The 7,724-nt window shown below is 37.0% G+C and overlaps 1 pseudogene; it reads right to left on the reverse strand.

Moving 5' to 3' along the window:
* Positions 1 to 5,750: 5,750 nt before the first annotated feature.
* Positions 5,751 to 7,458, reverse strand: LOC148206007 (uncharacterized; annotated as a pseudogene).
* Between the last annotated feature and the right edge of the window lie 266 nt (positions 7,459 to 7,724).

Here is a 7,724-nt window from a genome sequence, read left to right on the forward strand (position 1 = left end):
AATAAAGTGGTCGTTCGATCACTTTCCTTTTGTTTATATTTGACCGTTCGGTGGTCCCTTTTGTAAACCGTTCGGTCAGGTTTGCTTGTCTATGTACGGCTTAAGTTTGTAATCCTTTTTGTAAGGCCGTTCGGCCATGAGCGTACGCTCAACTCTAGTGTAAGACTGATTCTGGATTATTATTAATGTGATTATTCTAATATATAGTTTATTGTTATATTTTTGGGATGTTACACTAAAAAATTTTATCGATGAAATTTGAAATTTTAATTATCAACAATTTTCAAAAAAAAAAAAATTCATTAAATTCATCAGCAATTAAAAAAATTATTACTGATGAATAAATCTATAGATAAAAAGAACGGTAAATTTTTTGTCTAAATCTCGCGTTTAATTACATGAAATCAATCCATTACTTTTGAAATTATCCAAACACGAAGAGACACATGGCATCTATGCACCACATAAAAATTAGACCAACCACAACATGCCATGTGTCCCTCTTTATCTCCATTTTCTCCAATAGAATCATGGCACTAGTGTCGCGAGCCACTCATGCAGCCACTTCAAATCTTGTTTGATTTTCTCTCAGGATCATAACTACAACACCTCCAACCACTAGAAGTAATGCAGATCGAAGCTCTACCAGACGCTAGCAACTCTCGTATGAACACACGAGCAACCCAAAACATGAGTAGATCGCGCACTAGACACTAACTGGAGGGCCTCCATCGCGTAGCCATTCACCCACCGCAATGCAAACATAAGCCATCATAAGCCCGTCAGACCTTGAAATTGTGCCACCAACATGAATGCATAATAATTTGCTTCACCACCGTTCGAACAACACCCACTTGGATCTCCACCACTAAAACCAATTCACACACTACAAAACAAGCTACACCACTGTCAGTTCATGCACCTGAAACAAATTTGCATCATTAAGTAACTCGTTCCACACAATCACTTGAAAATGAAAAAACCAAGTAGTGAACGATGATAGGGTTGGGCATACTTGATTTTGTTGACTTGCATGAGGGAAAATCACAATGACCTGGCACATCTGATTTCATGTGGGCTTGGGCATAAAATTAGAAACCCACAATAAGGTCTATCCACTATGACATTGTCGCAAACCATCACAAGTGCTCAACACCATCATGATCAAACGACAACCCACCACAGGAGTCACCATGCACAAATAAAAAAAATGGAACCAAAAAGTCTAGAAAAAGGAGAGAGGAGGAAGAAGATGAATCAGATCGCCTTATTTACCGACAAATTTTATCGATAAATTTTTCTTTCGCTAATTATTGATGGATTTTTTCTTCAATAATTACTGATCAAACTTATCGACGACTTTTTCATTAGGTAATTACTGATGAATTTTTCCTTCGATAATTACCGACTGAAATAATTTTTCATCAGTAAATATTACTGATGGGGCTGTCGCGGCCCATACAAATTTGATGTGCAAATAAGAATGCAGTATAGACTAGGAAGTGACTCCTAGGTCGTCTCTCAAGGACCAAATGTGGTTCAGGACTTCGGGCAAACACGCAGTGGGGGGAGGGATTTGAAAGTGTTTTTTTTTGTGACAGAAAAATGAACTAAATTTAAGCATCAAATTAAACACAACCAAATTTAATTACAAGCGCTGAAAGAGAAGTGAAGCGTGAAGACCGATCGTTCTTAGAGTGAGACCGAACGGTTTAGCATTGACACCGATCGATAAGGTACAACAAGCAAATGCAACTAGTACACATGAGAAAATCGAACGGTAAATAAACAATTGAAACTAATCAAGGAAACAGTCGAACACATTCATTAACAAATGACAAGAAATAACTGGAGGTGCTAAAAGAGACCGAACGGTTTAAGGCAAGGATCGATCGACATCAAGCGCAGCATAACCAGAAAACGCAGATTGCATCAAATATTCGAACGCAGTGCAGGTAAATGAAGTTTTGAATCCAAAAGTGCACAGACAAACAGAAAACAATTTGAAATGCTTATTGAAAAGTGACCAACGAGATTGAAAATGAAATGCAACAATGGCATCAGCGAAGCTCATTAATCACGGAAATAACATTGAACAGCGTAAACCGTAACTACTCAACCAAGCAGCATGAAGGAGACGATGGACAGTGGAAACTCAATAGTGAACGGTGAAATTAGCTAAATAATTAGCTGTGTGCATTTCAATATGAAGGAAATGTAAAATGTGTAGTGGTAAAAGCAAGAAAACACCATAAAGAAAACATCTTGGAGCTCCCTTTTCCTCCCATGGACGCAGCGTCAAAACTAACAGAAAATGAAGGAGCCCCTTTATCGTGTGGGTGGCGGCTGCACTAAAACCTAGGGTGCCAAGTCAGCCACCCAACTTTTGGGCCTAACCTACTTTGCCAAAATTGGCCCAAAATGTCCAAGTTGGTTCAAAAAGTCCTAAGCAACTAAATTACAATATAACTAAATTTAAACTGCCTATGTGAAGAGTCTTGAATTATGTGGCAGCCCTTTAATGTTCCAAAATATTATCCAACAATTTTCCTGCAATTAATAATGCAAATAATTAGCCTCAGATAATTTGAATTAATTAAAATAAGAATTTCTAGTCAAATTAAGCACAATTAGCAAAAATAGGGAAATATTGGACATTCAAGCACAATTCCCTTATTAAATCTAGCACAATAAGCTAAGTGAAGTGAAGAAAATATTGACTCATTAATTATCAATTGTATTTTTACTGGCAGATATTTGGTTAGCTGAAAATATGTCAAAAAAGCTATTACCGAATTAGTTTTCGCGTTTTCGCGTTTTCGATGAATTTTGACAATCGATAATACACGTTTTAGTACATGACTAATCCCAATATTAATTTGATACATATATTTATAGATAAAATTATATTAATTATTTTTATTTTCTTTATTATGATAAATGAATTAATTGCTGAATTAAAATAAAATAAATAAATAAATTAATAAGTTTCAAATTTTTAAAGAGATATAAAAAAAACCTTGGCACTTCTCAAGGGTTTCTAAAACCTATTATGATGGAAACCTCCTTGGGTGGAAACTTCAACTCCAAATGCTGGAAACTCAAAGTCAGTGGATGAAGATAAGAGTGTATCAGAATAGGTGAATTGATGTGGTTGTTGATGTATTGCGCTGAAGGTGTGGTAAGTGTATAGTGCCCCAAGTTCAGAAGCTCTTCCAAGAAAGAAAGGAAGCTAGAGGAGAAGAAGAGAATTCTGAACTAGAGTGACTCAAGGCTGAAGAAGGGTGGCACAGATTTCTAAAACAATTCATTACTAAGCTCAAAAGTGATTTTACAAAGATAGGAGCCTCCTATTTATAGGAAAGGAAAGCCTCTAATTCGGTCCAGAATTCCCTCCAAATATTCAAATAAATCCAACTGGATAGGCCAGCTGTCTAGGTCGCACAATTCATGCCAAAGCTCTTGGAAAACGTGGCAGCACATGTGGAAAGACCATCATTGGTGTTGGGTAATGAATCACTAATTATTTCAATTATTATTTGCTGGACAATTTTGGAATTATTATTGGGACGTAAAGAGTGTTGCCACATCATTTATTGTTTTTCACATCAACATTTCTTTTTAATTTCGTTTTTAGGTTAACTTTGGGTCATTTTTTACCATCTTTTGTAGAAGTCCATTAGCAGGGCATTTTTGTAATTTGGGGCATTTTAAAACCCCAATTCAGATTTCAATTCCTCTTTTCCTCTCCCATTTTCACATTTTCTCTCTAGGGTTTTAGAGCACTGAGCGTTTTCCACACCCCTTCCTTTGTGGGGGTTTTAGGCTTGCTTTCAATTCCATCTTTATGTATTGAATCCCGTTTTTAATTGCAATTTCATTTCCTTTTTATGTTCTTCCGTTATTCTCGTTTTCATTCTTGTTTTCATCTTTGTACTTTCGCTTTGCCCTCTTTCATTGTTGCCCATTACGTTTCTCCAATTGCATTTACGTTTTCCAGTTTTAATTTAAGTTTGCGTCTCAGTTTTAGTTGCGTTTTTAGTGCTTGCTGTTACGTTTTTTAAGTTGTTTTGCAATTCCGTTTTGTGAATTTTCATTCCAGATTTAATGTTGAATCCCCTTTCGTTTTGCTACTGTAATTTCGATTTAATGATGGCTTAAGTGTGCTCGGTTTGGCATTAATGAAAATGCATTGTTTCCTTGAGATTTTTTAGTTGGAATTGTAATTTTGCTGGTCTGATTTGGCTCAAGATTCAATCTATTTTGCTTTTGCAATTGGGTATATGCTTAGTAGCCTAACTGATGTTTAATCTTTGCTTAGTTGATTGGACTGTATGGTGCAAAATTGATTGAATTTGTGCATTGCATACGCTTAGTTTGTAATTTTGAAGACCAGATTAACCTTTGCTTAATTGGTTAATTTGTGTTGGATTAGGGGTTAGAGTAGTGTTGATGGCAAACTCCTTGGCTAGGTTGGGCAAAAGCTAGGAGATGTGCATGGAGGAGTGTTTCCTTGGATGAATGGTGAGGAAATGTGGTGGTAAATGGTCCAAGGATGATGAGTTAAGATATGGATGGGGTAGAAGCTCAACGCCTCTAGGAGATATGGTTGTGGTGGTGTAGTGTTTGGTGGCTCCAAGAGAGGTTAGGCCAACTCAAGGAGGAAGGTGACTAGAAGGGCCTCTAGCGTTGTTCTGGTCTTGATCAAGGAAGAGTATGGCCATATTTTGGCAGCATAACATTACTTAATTCCAAGATGAAATACAAGGGTGGAGACACCTCTATTTATAAGCCAAGGGTGTCTCCTTCTAACCCTAAAAGCATGATCTTCCACCTTTGCTATCATTAGCCAAAAATGAGGCCTTCTAAAGAGTGGACAAGTGTCCACAAATCCTCTCCAATGATGGGAGGACATGTGGCCACTCACAAAATACAATCCTCTCCATTCTTAGAGTGCCATGTGGCCACTACTAAAAGAAAAAACTCTCCACTCCTAAGGTGCCATGTGGCTACCTTCTAAAAAGTAAATTCTCTCCAATCGAAGCATGACACATGGCACATACTTTCCACTTGGTTTGGATGTCTAACTTTTAAGGAAACTCCTATGCTACTTAGGCCTTAAGACAAGCCTTAAACAAACCTACACTAAATGGCCTAATACAATGGCCTAAATTCCTACACTACTCTTCAATCCATGCTTCATGATGACACCATCTTCAAGGATGACTTTAACTCTCTTGAAAGTGCTTGACCATGGCTTAGGTATTTTCCATCATTCCCTCCCTCTTGAAAAGGATTTGCCCACAAATCTTACACATGGGCTAAAGGCAACTTCCTTTTCTTCTTAATTTTCAGTTCTTCCTTATTTTTCCACCAGGGTCAAATACCCATTGTATAACACAAGTTAGAACAAGTGTTATAATAGTGAGTATGTGAAGGATATAGCTTCCAATAAGGATACACCTTAAATCAAATGAATGATTAAGGTCTTGGAAAGTAGGAGCATGTTTCTTGAAAATTTTATTTCCCACACAATGATGCTTTACATATTTTCTTGCCATGCTTCTAGAGGAAGATGGCAAGGAGACCTTTACACTTTTACCCAAGCTTTTGGCCCTTAACATCATAATTTTCTTGTTGAGGCATTCATCAGACTTGTGCTTTATTCTTTGACACTTAAAACAAAATGTGTCTTCTATTTTCTTTTTACCTTCTTCTTTTTCTCTTTCTTTTACTATTTTCTTTGTCATTTATGCTTGATCCTCTTCCACTTGAGAAGGTGTGAGAAGGTGTGAGAGGATGAAGTACAAACTTCTTTTTATTGTGAGTGATGGTTATTTCATTGGTGTGGCCATTATATAAAGATTCTCTATCAAAAAGCCAAGGCCTTCCCAATAAAATGTAACAAGCATCCATAGGTACTATATAACATAGCACACTATCTTCATAATTCCCTATGGATAGGTTGGCCATCACTTGTTGATTAACTTCCAATTCCTTGTCCTTATTGATCCATTGAAGTTTATAAGATTGAGGATGAGAAAAAGTAGTTAATCCAAGCTTGTTAACCAACCTAGTGCTACAACAATTTGAACATGAGCCACTATCCACAACAAGGGAACATATTTTGTCTAAGATTTTACATCTAGTGTGGAAGATGTTATCTTTTTGTGTGTGCTCTTGTGAACTAGGTTGATTATGGAGAACCCTTCTTATCATAAGAAGTTCCCCTCATAAGGATGGACATCCTCACTTGCACTTTCTTGTTTCTTTGCACCACTTTTTTCAGTCTCACTTTCACTTTCCTCATCTTGGCTACTATATACATCAATACCCCTTAAGATCATGGTCTTTTTGGTGGGGCATTGTGATGCAATGTGACCTCTACCAAGACACTTGAAACACTTAATTTCACTAGTGTGAGTGTGAGATGATGTTCCCACCCTTGGCTTCTCTTTTTCTTTCTCTACTCTCTTCTCCCTCCCTAGATTCCTAGAGGGTTCTTCTTCTACCATTTGCTTACCCTCCCTATTGTAGTCTTTCTTAACACTAGAGTTAGAGTGGAAAGCTTTCAAACCTTTTCTTAAGAGTTGTTGCTCTACCTTAATGCAAATTTGTACCAAGTCATTTAAGTCCTTGTAGCGCAACAATTCCACTTTATCCCTAATCTCAAGATTAAGACCACTTATAAACCTATAGATGGTAGTATCTTCTTCCTTCCTAATTCCTGCCCTCAACATGTAGAGATTCATCGTTTGCCTATAGCTCTCAATGCTCATGTCTCTTTGTTGGAGCCTTTGGAGTTTGTCCATTAGCTCCCTATGATAGTACGAGGGAATGTGCCTTCTTCTCGTGGCACTTTTCAAATCATTCCAATAGGTGACTTGGGGAAAATTAGAGAGTCTTCTCTCTCTCACAAGGGATATCCACCAATACATGGCATTCCCTTGAAAACTCAATGTGACATTTCTCTCCTCACTCACTTGATGACACTCAAAGAGTTGTTCAACTTTCATCTCCCAATCTAAGTATGCCTCAACATCTTCTTTACCATGGAAATGGGGGAGGTCTACTCTAACTTCTCTTGGAGGGTGCTCTCTTTGAATTCTAAGTGGGGGAGGTTGATAGTATTGATGGTAAAGCCTACTATCTACCTCATAGTGTGTGGGTTGAGTTGGAGTCCTAGAACTCCTTCTTGTATGACTCCTACTCCTACTCTTAGTTTTACTCTTGGTTTTTCTTATCTCTTCTTGAGTTTTATTTTGTTTTTCATTGAGAGTTCCTCATCCAATTTAGCAAGATATTCTTCTCTTTCCATCTTTTCTTTTTCCTTCAAAATAGCTTCTTGTTTTTTTCCAAATTTTTAGTGACTTTAGTTCTTTGGCCAAGTTTTTCAAAGTAGGCTTGACCTCTTCACGTAGAGTCACTACCAATTTCAAAGGATGTGGTCTTAAACATTCTCAAAGTTTTCAAAAATATGCAATGCAAAAAATAAATTACTTAAAATTTCAGGAAAAGTTCCCTAGGAGACTTAAGGAAGTAAAAGATGCCCAAGTTCACTTCTAGGAAAGGAAGGTGAATCACAAATGATTGCTTAAGAACCAAGCCTTTCCTAGCCAAAGCTTATCTTAGGTACTCTTACACCAAACTTCTCAAAAGGAACAAAAATTGAAATTAAAGTAAAGACACACTAAACTACCACAATTAAGGAAAACAATAAATCT

Source organism: Vigna umbellata, chromosome 1 (assembly GCF_029865625.1).
Source record: "Vigna umbellata cultivar VRB3 chromosome 1, Vumbellata_1.0, whole genome shotgun sequence".
Lineage (NCBI taxonomy): Eukaryota > Viridiplantae > Streptophyta > Magnoliopsida > Fabales > Fabaceae > Vigna > Vigna umbellata.